This window comes from Rattus norvegicus, chromosome 14 (genome assembly GCF_036323735.1).
Source record: "Rattus norvegicus strain BN/NHsdMcwi chromosome 14, GRCr8, whole genome shotgun sequence".
Classification (NCBI taxonomy): Eukaryota; Metazoa; Chordata; class Mammalia; order Rodentia; family Muridae; genus Rattus; species Rattus norvegicus.
In genome coordinates, this window is record NC_086032.1 from 8,775,421 (window position 1) to 8,789,975 (window position 14,555).

Here is a 14,555-nt window from a genome sequence, read left to right on the forward strand (position 1 = left end):
AGAAACATATCACTGTTAAATAACAAACTTTCCTTGTTTATCCTCAAGATTATACAATAAAGACATCACAACATAAAACAGTTTACAAACTTAAAAGTCCCACAGCCTTACAAATTCAAATAGTTTTAAAGTTTTTTTTTTTCAAAAAATACCCAGTCTCTGATAAAATACAAATTTTCTATAAATTCCCAAAAATCTGGTATTTTTTTTTCTTTTTAAATTTTGAAGTCTCTCAACTGTTGGCTCCTGTAAAATCAAAATTAAATTAAGTTCTTTCTTACTTTGAAGAACCAGGGCACAGTCACAATCTGTAACAAAGCAAACTCAAACTTCCAACAGTGTAATTCAAAATAACAAATGGCCCAATAAGATCTTTAAACTGCCCTCTGAAACTTCACAAGCCAGGCTCCCATCTTCTGCATTGTCCTCAATGTTCTTATCTTCCAAGCAGATCTCCTTATCTACACAACAGGTCACCAAGCACTGAACACTCAATGGCTTTTCTTGCTCAAAGTTCCAAAGTCCTTTTGCAATCCTGGTCAAAACATGACCAGGTTTATCACAGCAATACCCCACTCCTTGTACTTATTTGTCTTGGTTAAGGTTTACATTACTGCAATGAAACACCATGACCAAAGGGTGAGTTGGGGATAGAAGGGATCATTCAACTTATACTTCCATAGCGCTGTTCATCACTGAAGGAAGTCAGGACAGGAACTCAAACAGGGCGGGGACCTCAAGGTAGGAGACGATGCAGAGGCCATAGAAGGGTGCTGATTACTGTTTTGTTCCCATGGCTTGCTCAACCTGCTTTCTTATAAAACATAGGGTCACCAGCCCATGGATCGCACCACCCACAATGGGCTAGGCCTTCCCCATCAATCACTAATTTAGAAAATGCTCCATAGCTGGATCATATAGAGGCGATGGCTCTAGCTTGTGTCAAGGTGACATAAGACTAGCCAGCACATGACCTTATTCGAAAGTATTCAGCAGTTTTGTTAATATTTTTATCATTGTGATTGACACATAAAATTAGCAGTAGTAACTTTTTATTAAATAAGTGAATGAGAGTTCTCCACCCTTTATTGTTTCTTGGAGAAATGAATTTAAAGACTCTTCTAATCTTTAGCTTTCTTGTAGTTATCTCAACCCTGACGTAGTCCAGTCAGAAATGAAGCTCACGCAAACAGATTTGAGCAACATTTTAGCAACATCTCTTTAAATGTGAACATCATCAATATGGAGAAAATGAGTGGTGTCATCCCTATTAAGAAAACAAAAGAAGGAAAACTCTTCTTGTGCTTCCCCCTAAAAGCAGCCATGTACCTCATATGCTGGGCGCAGTACTGGAGCACCTCAGTGAGAGTGGGTGACTTCAGAAATCAGCAGAAATCCAAGTTCAGTTTGTTCGTGGATTTATCTCAGGCTCTCATCCTGCACCAGGAATTGGAGCCAATGCTGAGGTTGTGAGATCAATGGCAGACCTTAAGACCACCTTATACGCACAGACTCTTATATGCCAGTAGGGTATATCACCACCTACGGTCCCTTGAAACACACAAAGGTGGAGTCACTGATGCTTATTAAAAATATCAAAGTATGGCTTCTACACTCAACCTCCAAGTAAGCAAAGTAAAATGAGCCTGAGGTGTCTATAGTTATCTCACTGTGATCTGGATATGGGATGTTTTCCAGGGGTGAGTGTTCTGAACACTTACTCCACATTCTTTGGCTTTATTTTAAGAGCTTTTAGAGCCTCTATAAGGAAGAGCCCATAAGACTAGTCCACCACTTGGGGTGGACTCTGAAAGTCATTTCTGTCCCTGGTGCTGGACTGTTTTCTCTGCTTCTTGGCCCACCGTGATATGAAGGGCCTCCACATACTAAAATAATTCTGTGTCTACTTACACTGTTGCTTGAACACTGGTAGAATGAGAGGGTCCACTAGAACATTTAAAGTCTTGGACCTGATGATGATGGATTAAGCCATGCAATGTAACTAGTGCAGTACTTCTGATGCTCATTAGGAAAAGGCAGTCACCATGGAGTGGTAAGTAAGTGAGCAATCCCCCAGGTTACTAGTCTACAGCTCTTGGAGGTCCTGTTATTGTTTTTAAAAGTACCTGTGTGATACTACGTATGTCTCCTGAACTATTCCAGCTACTTTATAAGCGCTAATTTGTTTGCTCAACATAGAGTCCATGAGGGAAGCCATGAGGTAGGCCATGCCAACCACATGAACATTTTACTGAAGAGAGAACCAAGGGAGAAACTGTTCTACACACTTTTCTGCATCCATTAGTCTTGTGTGAAATAATTAAAAAATGTACCATCCCACACTAGTGCCAGTTACTCTCTGGTCCCAGTGGTCTCGCCACCTCCATGGCCTCCAAGCACCCATGGTGGGTCACTGCCACATGAGCCCCATGCTTCCAAATTCCTGTAGCTGGCTAGGGTGCCCCACCACCATACCTTTCTCTCTAGAACCCAGCTGAGTCACAGCATGAAGGAAAAGACCCCATGAACTTAGTTAGAATGAACAGGTAACACAATCTCTAGCAATTAGCATCACAATTTTGTATGCTATGTTAAAAAAACTCTTCCTGTGGAGAATCCTGGTGGATCCACCATCTAAACCGGGCACCTCTTGCTACCTACATTCTGTCCTCAAAGCTCTCCCCATCCAATAACAAGTCACCTTTTCCTGCCTCTCCTCTTCCCCTCTCTGACCTGGAAGTCCCGCCTATTCCTTGCCCAGGGATTGGTTCCTAGAAATCTTTATTCACTAGGTGAAGGTTCACAGGAAGTCATCTGAGTACAAGATTCACTCCTGGCCCCAGGCAGCCCCTCTTGGGGAAGCAGAATTAGCATCGAGATACAAACAGCAGCAGGACTATCCACAACACATTAGATCTAATGGGCACAGGAGGGGTGAAGGTTACCCTGGCAATCTGAGCCCAGAGTCTGTACTTCCCCTTTCCACTCAGCAATGCTGCCTTTTAGAGGAACACGGGTATTCCAAGGCAATAAAAATAAAAATAAAAATAAAAATAAAAATAAAAATAAAAATAAAAATAAAAATAAAAATCTTATTTTAACATAGATTCATGTACCATAGTTAACTAAATGGAAGTGGGGGTTAGAGGATAGGTAGCCAAGAGTACCATACAACTGTACTCACTACAGTTTTAGTTTTATGATAGCAACAGAGGAAATAAAAATCAGAATGGTTAATGAACATACTCCCTATCATGTAGCAAAGAAAGGATTTCAATCCAGGTATGACTCCATGGTGAATTTACAAATCCTAGTTTATATGAGAGATACTCCTGGCATTTGTGCATTAGCTATGACTCTAGGCATGTCCAACTCCAAATCCAGTATTCTCCCCACTGAGAAGACAAGTCTCTATAGCACAATCAAAGGACTCTGTGAGGCTGCACTGTGGATGACATCTCAATTCAATTAGATCTCAAATACATTAATGCTCAGATTGTTCTTAATTTGGGAAGGTAGTTTCAGCCTGCTCTGCTTTCTCCTCATCAGTGATCCTCAAATTACAGATTCCATCCATCCAGTCTTGTGAAGTAGATATTCATCAATTACCCTGGAAAGTAATTCTAAAAGAGGTTTCATGGTGCTAACCAAAACTTCCTCTTCCTTCTTAGTAGAATAATCAGGGCATAGCTTTTAATTGGTGTTCTTAGATAATCAACGTTCATAACAATTATAGAGCTTTATCAGTTTTTCCTTTAGTTATTAGGTTTGCATGCTGCAGATAGCCTTAGAATATACTTCACTAGAATAGCTGAATTTAGTCAGAAAAATTCTATAATCACACAACCGCGATATATTTGAGGTGATTTCCTCCATCTAATTATATTATTTTCAGTGGCTCATCTTTCTTTGTTCTATTGATTACTGTTGTTAGCATCTTTAGAACAGATCGCTAATACCTGTTGGAAACAGTAAACATTGCACTCTGGGATCAGCTATGCATCTCTGCATAATTGAAAGGCAAGTAGTGGAGAAAGGAGCAATGGGAGCTTGGTTATACAATGACTTTCTGGCTAAGAGAGAGAATGCTGGGGTGTCTTTCAGAAGGGCCATAACCTTATGATCTATCCGGAGGTAAAGCCCTCTTCATCCAATCACTGCCTTTGGGTTTTTCTCAGAAAGCCTTCAATTCCTCAACCTCCCACTGTGCCCCAAAGCAAGCTAAATGAATAAATTGTAACTTCTGCCTGTCCAGAAAGAGCACTGTAAAACAGCAGGGAACATTTTAAAACCTTAGAAATCAAAGCAAAATGGATAGCTACAGTGCTTTGGCCAGTTCACCTTTAGAGCAGCAGAATAACCACAGTGCTGTCAGCCCTTCATAAATGAGTTCTTCATATCTGGACAAAGAACCTTCCAGAGGGATGTGAACACTGGCAAGGCAGTATGTCCCCCATTGGTGTGTTCAGGAACTCAAATACTTGGGGGACTAGAACACTTCCTCCCAGATGAAGCAGCTGTGAACTAACTCACCTTGAGCCTTGCCACGGGGTCAGCTTTCCTCTCTGGCTTTCTGTTACAAACTGTAGAGGACGTAAACTTATCACAGTGCTGTGCCAAGGTTTGCAGCCTCATCTGACCTTGGTGTTCCAGATAATTCAGTCTACTCAGTCCCTTCCTGACCTCCACCCAATTGGTTCCCTCCACACATCCTTCTAGCTAGGAGCAGTGTATATAGTTTATGAGCATGTTTTGCTTTGTCCATAAAGGCTTTAGTTATAACACTAACTTTTCAACATTTAAAAACTTGGGTACCTAACAGCATCAACAACACATCTGGCTCTCGGTTCCTCTGTTGATAAAAGAATTAACTAGCTATCCTCTGTAAAACAAGGACCATGGAGTTTCTGCCACTCCCTGTCCTCTCACAATGATGAGAGGACATTTGTGTCATTATTTTTGGGATAGAGTGACTAAGATGTGACTTCCAAGGGCTTTAGACACACAGTTCATGAGTTTGAGATCCCTCAAGGCCAAATGACCCCAGCTATTTGTTGAATCTCTCCATAAAGTTTTAGTTTACTCAACAATGAAACGGGTGATAATGATAAAGACAACGACACAAGTCAAAACTAAATGAGTTTGTCAGAATAAAGTGCCAAGAACGATGAATGTCCAGTGCTAGGTTGATGCCTTGGTATTCTAATTATTTTTATTTAAATTATATTCTTGACTATAGTAGGACTTTGAGTTTGTAGTCCTGAGCTAATCGTGTCCTGCTGCCCTTTTAACAATACCTCAAAGAACTTTTGTCCTCTGAGCACCACACAAGTGCCCTTTGGTGCTTTTGCCTGTTTCACCTGAGGGAGGTCCACGGCTATCTGGACATGTCTTCTTCATAGCTCATATTCATCTCCCACTATAAGCACAGTTATCGATACATAAAAACTGCCCAGAAAGTAAACAAATGATACAAACTTCCCCTTCTATTATGTATACGGTTGGCTTTCCATTAACCAGTTTGTCCTTATTGATCTAATGCTTTGTGGCAGCTCCTCTGGACTTGTCTGTTAATATTTGGTTGTGAGCTTAGCTTCTGATGGCTACGCCATCTCTCCAGCCCTTTGGGCATTACCTGGGTGGGGTATTGCTTTGAGCTGTGTTACTCAACAAGGCATATTTCTTCCCTTTTCTGAAGAGAACTTCCAGACTTGATATAGCTGACATCTTCATGTTTGGATTATGTGCTATATATAATAAAATTACAAAGCTTGAGCACCAAGTAAGATTGGGACTCCAGGGGTTTGCCACATGGTCACATTCTGTGTCACTGGAATGCAGAATTAGAAAGAGGATGCTGGGCATGGAGTTGATCACCTGCACTGAGTGTGTGTGTGTGTGTGTGTGTGTGTGTGTGTGTGTGTGTGTGTGTGTGTGTGTGTGTCCATACCTTGCACATCCATGAGGAGGCCCGGAGGAAGAAGTTGGATCCCTTCTTTGACCTCACCACCTTGAGATGATGTCTTCCCTGACTTGGAAACTTGCATTTGTGGCTAGGCTACCTGGCCCATGTGCTTCTAGGATCCATCTGACACGACTCCAAAATGCACCCACAGCCATATCTGATACTTTATGTGAGTCCTCATGTTTGCAAAGCAAGCACTCTTACTCATTAAACTCTCCTGCCAGGCCCTTCTCTGGCATTTTAATTTATTTCCCTTCTTCCGTTGTGTCCGGCTCACCTACTTAGAGGGCAGGGAGGACCTTCGATATAAGTAGAGTTCTCTGGCACAATCCGGGTCTCAGCAGTAATTAGAAATCACTCAAGTGTAAGGAAGGAAACACAGTAGTTAGCATTCATTGCACGGAATTATTTGTAGTATGTATTACACATATGATAACTAATTTCCAATAGCATTTGTGAATTGATGTTTATGAAATGCTCCTCCCTGCCCCATGTATGAGGCACTTAACACTACAAAGAGGTTAGTTATAATCTCAGAGTTCATAAGTGTTAGAACATGACATCACACCAGGACTTCTAGACTCCAGAATCTATGCTCTGTCCCTGGTATCATCCCAGGGCAGCAGAGAAAATACTGTCTATATGAGATGTAAAGGGTAACTATCAGTATAGGGGAAATTGATCAAGTGTCATAGAGAATAGAAGTTAATTATCAGGCACTAGTTGTAAACACATAGCTAAAAACTGGAGGGCTCAAAAATGGGAGATCTTATACGTGAAAGACATTAGTGGATTTCCCCATCTTATACAATGTGAATAGTTAATTCAGCTCTTTTTTTTAACTTGCTAGTTTGCTAGGGATGACCTTGAGCTCCCAGTGCTGCTGCTAAAATTACTGGCATACAACACCACGCCTGATTTATCTACTGCAGGGATAAAACCCAGGGCTTCATGCATGCTAAATAAGCTTGCAGCCAACTGAGTTACCTTACAGCCAAAGAGTTCCTTTTATATTGTAGAGCTTGGAAGGACTAGGGAAGTCTGCAGATCATGGGAAGATTAATCCATTCCCATTTTAACAAGCAATATCCTTTTTCCAATTGGCTTCAATCCTAGTTTTGAAAAATTATAATCCCAATCTGTAGACAGTATGAACCATAATGGAGCCATTGTTAATGATTTCGAATCGGCAGCTTCTCTTTCTTAAATGAGACGAGATAATGTACCTGGTGACAGCTACTCTCATTTCTCGGTGGCACAAAACTGTTGAATAGCTGTTTGATCTTCATAGAAGTCAAATCCTGCACTGCTGGACGTGAGTTTCTGCCTGGAGACCTGGCATCAGGCGTTAATGGCCAACTTCAAGGAGAAGTTCTTCAGCTTTAGTAATTTCTATCATTAGCCACTCAGGAGTAACAACTGCCACAGTTTATTGATGGCCTGTATGAAGAACTGCTCTAAGAATATTCTATAAGTTGTATAACTTAATCTTCATAACAAGTCTGAGAATTAGAACTCTTACTGTCTTGCATATTAGTCAGTGTCATCAGATAGCAAAGATGATTTACCACACATAGAATTCAATGGAAGCTTGGTCTTGGCCTTCCCAACCTCCATGTCAGTGAGAGATATGTTTCTGGGTTACTTACTACCACCACCACTACCACCACCACCACTACTACTACTATTACTACCACTACTACCACTACTACTACTGCCACTACTACCACTACTACTACCACTACCACTACTACTACTACTACCACTACCACCACCACTACTACTACTATTACTACCACTACTACTACTACTACTACTACTACTACTACTACTACTATTACTACTACCACTACTACTGCTACTGCCATTACTACTACTACTACCACTACTACTACTACTACTACTACTACCACCAGCACCACCACTACTACTACTACTACTGCACTACTACTACTACTACTATTCCACCACTACGTGTGTGAAATGTGTAGGTAGGCATATATGCCATAGCTTATATGTGGAGAAGGAACGAGAACAACATGCTGGAGTTGATTCTCTTCTCCCACCTTTATATGGGTCTCCGGGCTTAAAATCAGGTAGTCACAATAGCACAGCAAGGGCTTTACCCACTCGGCCACCTCTCCAGTCGAAGTTTCCGTAATTTATAATCGGCATAGTGAGTGTCCATGTAAAATATAATGGCTACTATGATCTTATGTGGTATGAGAGACCAATAGATTGTTCTCTATTGCTGATTTATAACAAAAAAAGCCTACAATACTTAAAACAAATGTTTTAGTAAAATAGGCTAGGCAGGGCTGAGGCAATAAATATAGCCCAAAATATAAGTAATTGGTACTGTAAGGGTGTCTTTCAAAGTCTAGAGCACTCTAGAAGCTCTCTTATAACTTGTAGCGGGACCATCTGGCATCTAGTTGTGCTGTGGACAAGAAAGAGTAAATTGCAGCAGTGAGGAATGTCCCAAGTAATCAACCTGCATCAGTGAAACTTGCTATGGGCCAGGATCCAATCAAAAGACCCAACTTAGCTGAAATACACGAGCACTAAGCAAACATCAACACTTTTTGTAAAACCATAAAGGTGGCTAATGAGTCTAGTTGGGAGTTTCATACACACTATGGAATTAAGACTACTAAGTTAGATTTGGAATTGGCCTAACAGGTAGGGAGTACCTTCTCTACCTTAGAGTTCAGTCAGTACAGTCACAAGCCTGGCTGTAAGCCCCCATCATCATAACAGAGTATATACAGAACAGAAAAGTTCCAGCAGGAAACAGAATCTAGCACAGATAGCTGGAGAAAGTTTAAGAAAGATGCATTTGCAATGCTTAAAGTAAGAGGAAGCAACAGGAGGATTAGGGCTCAGGGCAGGATAAGTCACTAACTACCCGAAAGGCTGTGTTTCCTGTAGTTCATTCAGAAGAGGACATGGAGAAGACATTGTTACCAGAGTTTAAGGATGGGATGGTGATCGGCAGCAGCTGTAGTCAGGGCTGTGTCTTCATTGACAAAAACGTTTCCAGAACATGGATGGAGCTCGGGAAGAAAATACGCTGACCCTCTCGTCCCGACACCCAGTCTACAGCCAATTCCTGGTTGGCTGAACAGATAAGCAGGCAAGTCACTCAGGGTAGACCAATGGTGTCCAGCCTCTAGGGACAAGGAGCAACGCAAAATGGGAGTAAGAAAAGTTTGCAAACAGCAAAGGAATAATTAATCAGACACAGACGAGATCGATGAAAAATGAAGAAAGGCAGCTTTTGGAGAAATTAGAAGATTAATCCATTCCCATTTTAATGAGCAATATCCTTTTTCCCATTCCAGTTGGCTTCAATCCTAGAGAGGCTATCCAAGTTTTAAAAAACTATAATGCCAATCTGTAGACAGTATGAACCATAGTGGAGCACATGTACTCCTAAGAGGAAGGCCCCAAGCTTTAAAGGGGGAGATGCATAGGAATGGGGCTCTCAGAAGCCTTCTGTGGATTCACCTGTCAAGCCACAAGTCAGCAGACTTCTGAGTAGCTCTCAAGTTCAAGGCCCTTCCTAGGCTCTAGGAATAGAAAGGTGATCAGGACCTTTAAGGCGTCTCCCTTCTGTAATATAAAGTGTGGAGCAAGGTAATGTAAAGGAAGGTGTGCAGAGAAGGCAAGGCGGTATCAGGTCCAGAGGGGCGTAACCATCCAGGGACAGTGTGCCTCTTTCACTCTTTGTGACAGGAAACTATGGAAGTCGTGAGTCATGACTGCTCACTGTACTTAGCATAACATGAGCAGCTTAGGGCTCAGGACAGTCACCTCAGTAAAACAGTAGTGGTTGCTCCCCTGCCTCCGCCTATGGCCTCCCCAGTCATGGGCTGTTAGCCAGGATCCTGGTACTAAGAACAGGTTTCTACCTGTGGAGCAGGTCACATGCCAAAGAGAAGTCCAAAACAGACTCGCCTGTCTTCACCAGAGGCCATGTCTTGCCTGGAAGGTTGGTGGCTTTGCATACAGTGTCCATGGGTGAATAAAATGACTGACAATTTATGACAATTGGTGCCCTACCCCGCGCCAGCCTTCATAGGACCCACCAGAGGCAGATACAAAAACTATTTCGGGACATAAAAAACTAAATGGTATCCAGACGGACTGGAGCCGGTCTGGTAGAAACAGAGATGCATATGCTCAAAGTGCATCTTCGGGAGGGTTTAATTTGTATAACTCGGTAAGATTGAACTAAGATGGGTCTGTACCTCAGAAGAGCCCTTTTGGCCTGCAAGCCTTGCACACATTGGCTGACTGAGTTCATGACTCTTTTCAGTACTGAAACTTCAGGAACTTACAGAATGTATTAACTTGCTGGGGGATACTACAAGGAATGACCACAAACTTGGTGGCCTAAAAACAGCAGACTTTTATTTGCATGCTGCGGGAGGCGGGATTCAAACTGTCAAGAGTCGCTGTCTTTGTAGGGTCTGAGAGGAAGTGCATCCTGTGCTACTCTCCGGGTTTCTGGAAGCTAGCTTCAGTCAGTCTTACCACCCTGGCTTGAAGACACATGACTCCAATCTCAGACTCAATGTCCCCTTTTCTTCCTCCCCCACGTCATAACCTCTGTCACAACACATTCTCACTTCAAGCAGATCTCCTCCCAGACCATAATTGCATCTGTGAAGATGCTGTCTGCAGACACTACACTCACAAGGTACCCAAGGACAGAACTTGGGCATACCCTTGGCTGAGACACAGTTCCTTACATCACCCTAAACCTTGCTTGTCCTGTGGGATGTGAAAATAATGTCATATTAAGTCAGATTAGTGCAGCCACTGCTTCCAATCTTAGAGCAAAGTTGCAACACAAATAATCATTATTATATATTTTTAAAGTCATTTAAAGAGTAGGATAACATAGGCAATGTATTATTTGAACCATATTTCCCACAGATGACTGACTCTCTCTCCTTCTTTTTTTTTCCCCCTTTTCTTTTTTTTCGGAGCTGGGGACCGAACCCAGGGTCTTGTGCTTGCTAGGCAAGCACTCTACCACTGAGCTAAATCCCCAACCCCTCTCTCTCCTTCTTAAAACTGTTTCTCACAGCTCAGTGGGTAGGAGTGTTTTATCCCAGGGGACCACATATGGATAAGAGCCCACATCCTATCAGCCAGTAGGGCTGATACAGGAAAGAGCTGAGCCTTAAACAACATGACTGACATCGTGTAGTGTTTCTGCAAACCGCTTCCAGAGTCACAACAGGGACAAGAGGATGGGTTCCTAAGAACGCCTGTTACCAGAGAGAGCTTGTATGGGGCAGCGTAGGAATGCCTGTTAATAGGGGAAATTTATATAGGAACAACCTTGTGCTATAGAACAAACCCACTGCAGGCTCAGACAGCCTAGACATACTACAGCTGGGATTTACCATTCACCACAGAAGAAAGCACACACACACACACACACACACACACACACACACACACACACACACACACACAAACAAACAAACAAAAAACAGAACAAAAAAGCTTCAGTTATAAGACAACAGAACTGGAGTCCCAGGGGAAAGAAAACCAATTCCCAAGGCTGCCACACCCTTACTTCTCAAAAAATTAAACCCCGCAGAAGCACTTCAGCCTGTTTTTGGTCCCCCTGGTGGTAGCCTCAACTCGTGCAGCTTCAGTAAACGGGCTATCAACAGGAACCACTATGGCTCCTTGGAACACCAACAAAGGGAAATGTGGTTGCTTTGGGACTCGCTCAGTTCCAACAGAAAGATTGCACACCCAAGGACTTGGTCCCACAGCCTCAATGTCCCAATCGGAGCACAGAAACAAAATGTAAACACAGGAGCCATATTATCGAATAAGGCTTTCTCCCCGTTCCTCGCCAGGGACTTCGCCACCCCACACCCACCCAGAATACTGTGCTCACCTCTAATGATGGCATCTGGGTATTGGTGAATGTTCTAGATTATTTATAGAAGTGTTTATATGGTTATAGGCAAGTGGTCATTATACATTAGGTAAAAGAACTCTTTTGTTGTTGTTATTAACATTTACTTGTGGCCAGAGTCCACAAATTAAAGTGCAGTCCTTCATCCACTGATATGGCGATGGCGTCCGAGTCTTCAATGGAAGAAGTTCCTCCACTTGATTTGCTGTTCCTTGGCAAGGAATAGTTCTAGAAGTTCCTGGAGCCGCCTACAGGGGCTGGGCGCTATACCTTCACTAGTCAACAAGGTTGTCACTCTGACTTCTATTAGGAGGTTCCTTGCTTAAGACAATCTCCAGGAGTTCTGGATGTCTGGATCTCCGGTCCGTGCTTGCTTGGATTTAACTTTCCAATCAGAGCACAGACTGCCGTCCCCGGGCATTGCACTTAAGGATGGATCTCGCAGACCAGGTTGTTGATACAGTAGGTCCATGCTTCCAGACTTGCATGGCTGTCTCTCTCTGGACTCTGGCCACAAATAATTGTTAACAATAGCAATAAAAGAGTCCTTTTGTCTAATGCATAATTACCACTTGCCTATAACCACATAGACACCTCCATAAATGAGAGGTGTGGAGGAGAGAAGAGAACACAAGGAACATAAGGAAGAATAAGAGGAAAGGAGTTAAAGGAAGAACAAGAGAGAGGGGGGAGAAGGGATGGGGGAGGGGAAGCTCCTTCATGTATCATATGCTACCTGTTTCTCACCGGGATCTGCTCTCTAAACCTAGGTTTGGATGTCCTCAAGAAAATGCCATTATGCTCAGAGGAGTGGAAACGGCACTCAGACTCTAGCCCTCCCCAGTGGAAGGACAGTCACCAAGAAAACAAATTACAACAAGTGCTGGCAAGGATGAGGGCAAAGGGAGACCCTATGTCCTGCCAGTAGGGATGGGAGCTGTGTCTGTCCAGTTTGTGTCTGGAAGTCAGCTTGGATATCCATCAAGGTTTCTAAGTGCATTCACCATATAGCCTAGACATTCTGGTTCTTGGCATTTAGCCAAAAGGCTCCAAACCGGCACAGCGTGGAGATGCTTGCACGGCAATACCTTGGCAGAAACTACTCGTACGGCTGCGTTATGCAAACAACTAAGCTGTCCAGCCATGGATGAAACAACAGGTGGAACTCATACGCACAGGGGATTTTTACATTCATAAAGGAACATGAAGTCAGTCATGTGCAGGAAGACTGATATAACCACAGATAATCATATTAAGAAAATTGTCAGGCTTAGAAAAATTTTCTCTCATTTATGATCCCAGACTATATATACATATATATATATGTATGAAAATTGCCTTAGACTGTATATCATCATCATCATCATCATCATCATCATCATCATCATGATGAAGCCATAGTCAAAAGAAAAAGAGAGTTAATTCTATGACTCTGAACTTGGGCCTTCACTATATGTTACTGTATGTTACCTGAATTCGTTTGCCCGAGAGTTGCTCCGTAAGCCCCACACTATTCTGCTATGTTGCTGTTTCACTTCAATCACCCTTTCGCTTGCCCAACAAACATTTGCTGGGTGCCTGCCATGAAGATGGGAAATACAAAGACGAACTGTGTAAAATACTTCCCTAATTTCTCGAGACTCAGATCTTAGAGGGGAAATAGACAGTAAGTGTGTAAGTGTGTAGAACATTTCCAGTTATACTATATACTATGGGTTCCAGGAGGCAGGGAATAATATAGTTATGCGGGAACTTAAAGGACCTTCCTACAGGAGGTGGCCTTTGAACGTAGACTTGAAAAGATACAGGAAGAACAAAATGAATGTGAAACTCTTAAGGTAAGGGTGTGCTGGAATGTCTGAGAATATGCAAGGGGCCAATGGGGTCTAGTGTTGGCCTTAGTCTAGGCTCCACCCCCAGTTACCTGGCAACAGCCAGGTGTGCCGACTCATTATAAAAAGGGCCTCTCCCTTTCCCTCTCCCTCTCCCTCTCCCTCCCTCTCTCCCTCTCCCCCTCTCCCTCTCTCTCCCTCTCCCTCTCCCCCTCTCCCTCTCTCTCCCTCTCCCTCTCTCCCCCTCTCGCTCTTTCCTCTCTCTCTTTCTCTCTCTCTCCCTCTCTCCCTCTCCCTCTCTCCCCCTCTCGCTCTTTCCTCTCTCTCTTTCTCTCTCTCTCCCTCTCTCCCTCTCCCTCTCTCTCTCTCCCTCTCTCTCTTTCTCTCTCCTCCCCTCCCCATGCCCTGAATAAACTCTATTCTATACTATACCACCATGTGGCTGGTCCCTCAGAGGGAAGGGATCCCTCAGCATGAGCCAGCAGAGACACCCCCTTCCCCACACCATACTGCGCCTCCACCAAACATATTTCTGGTCTCTTTACTTTTATAAAACACATTGCTGCCATGACTTTACAAAACACAAAACCCAGAGAGAAGAGAGTGACCAGATGGAAGAGATTGGATGGTATGTTAGATTCAAGCTGGACCGTAGTTTCCCGGTACAGACAAGAGGCAGGAGAAAGGCTTGTGCTCTGGGTGCAGTCCAGAGTCCTGAGAGGGTTTGGCGGGTTGGAGATAGGGATCCAATGATAATTTTAAAGATGACTCTGGCTCCTCAAGGGGGCTTAGCTCAAGTAAATAGATT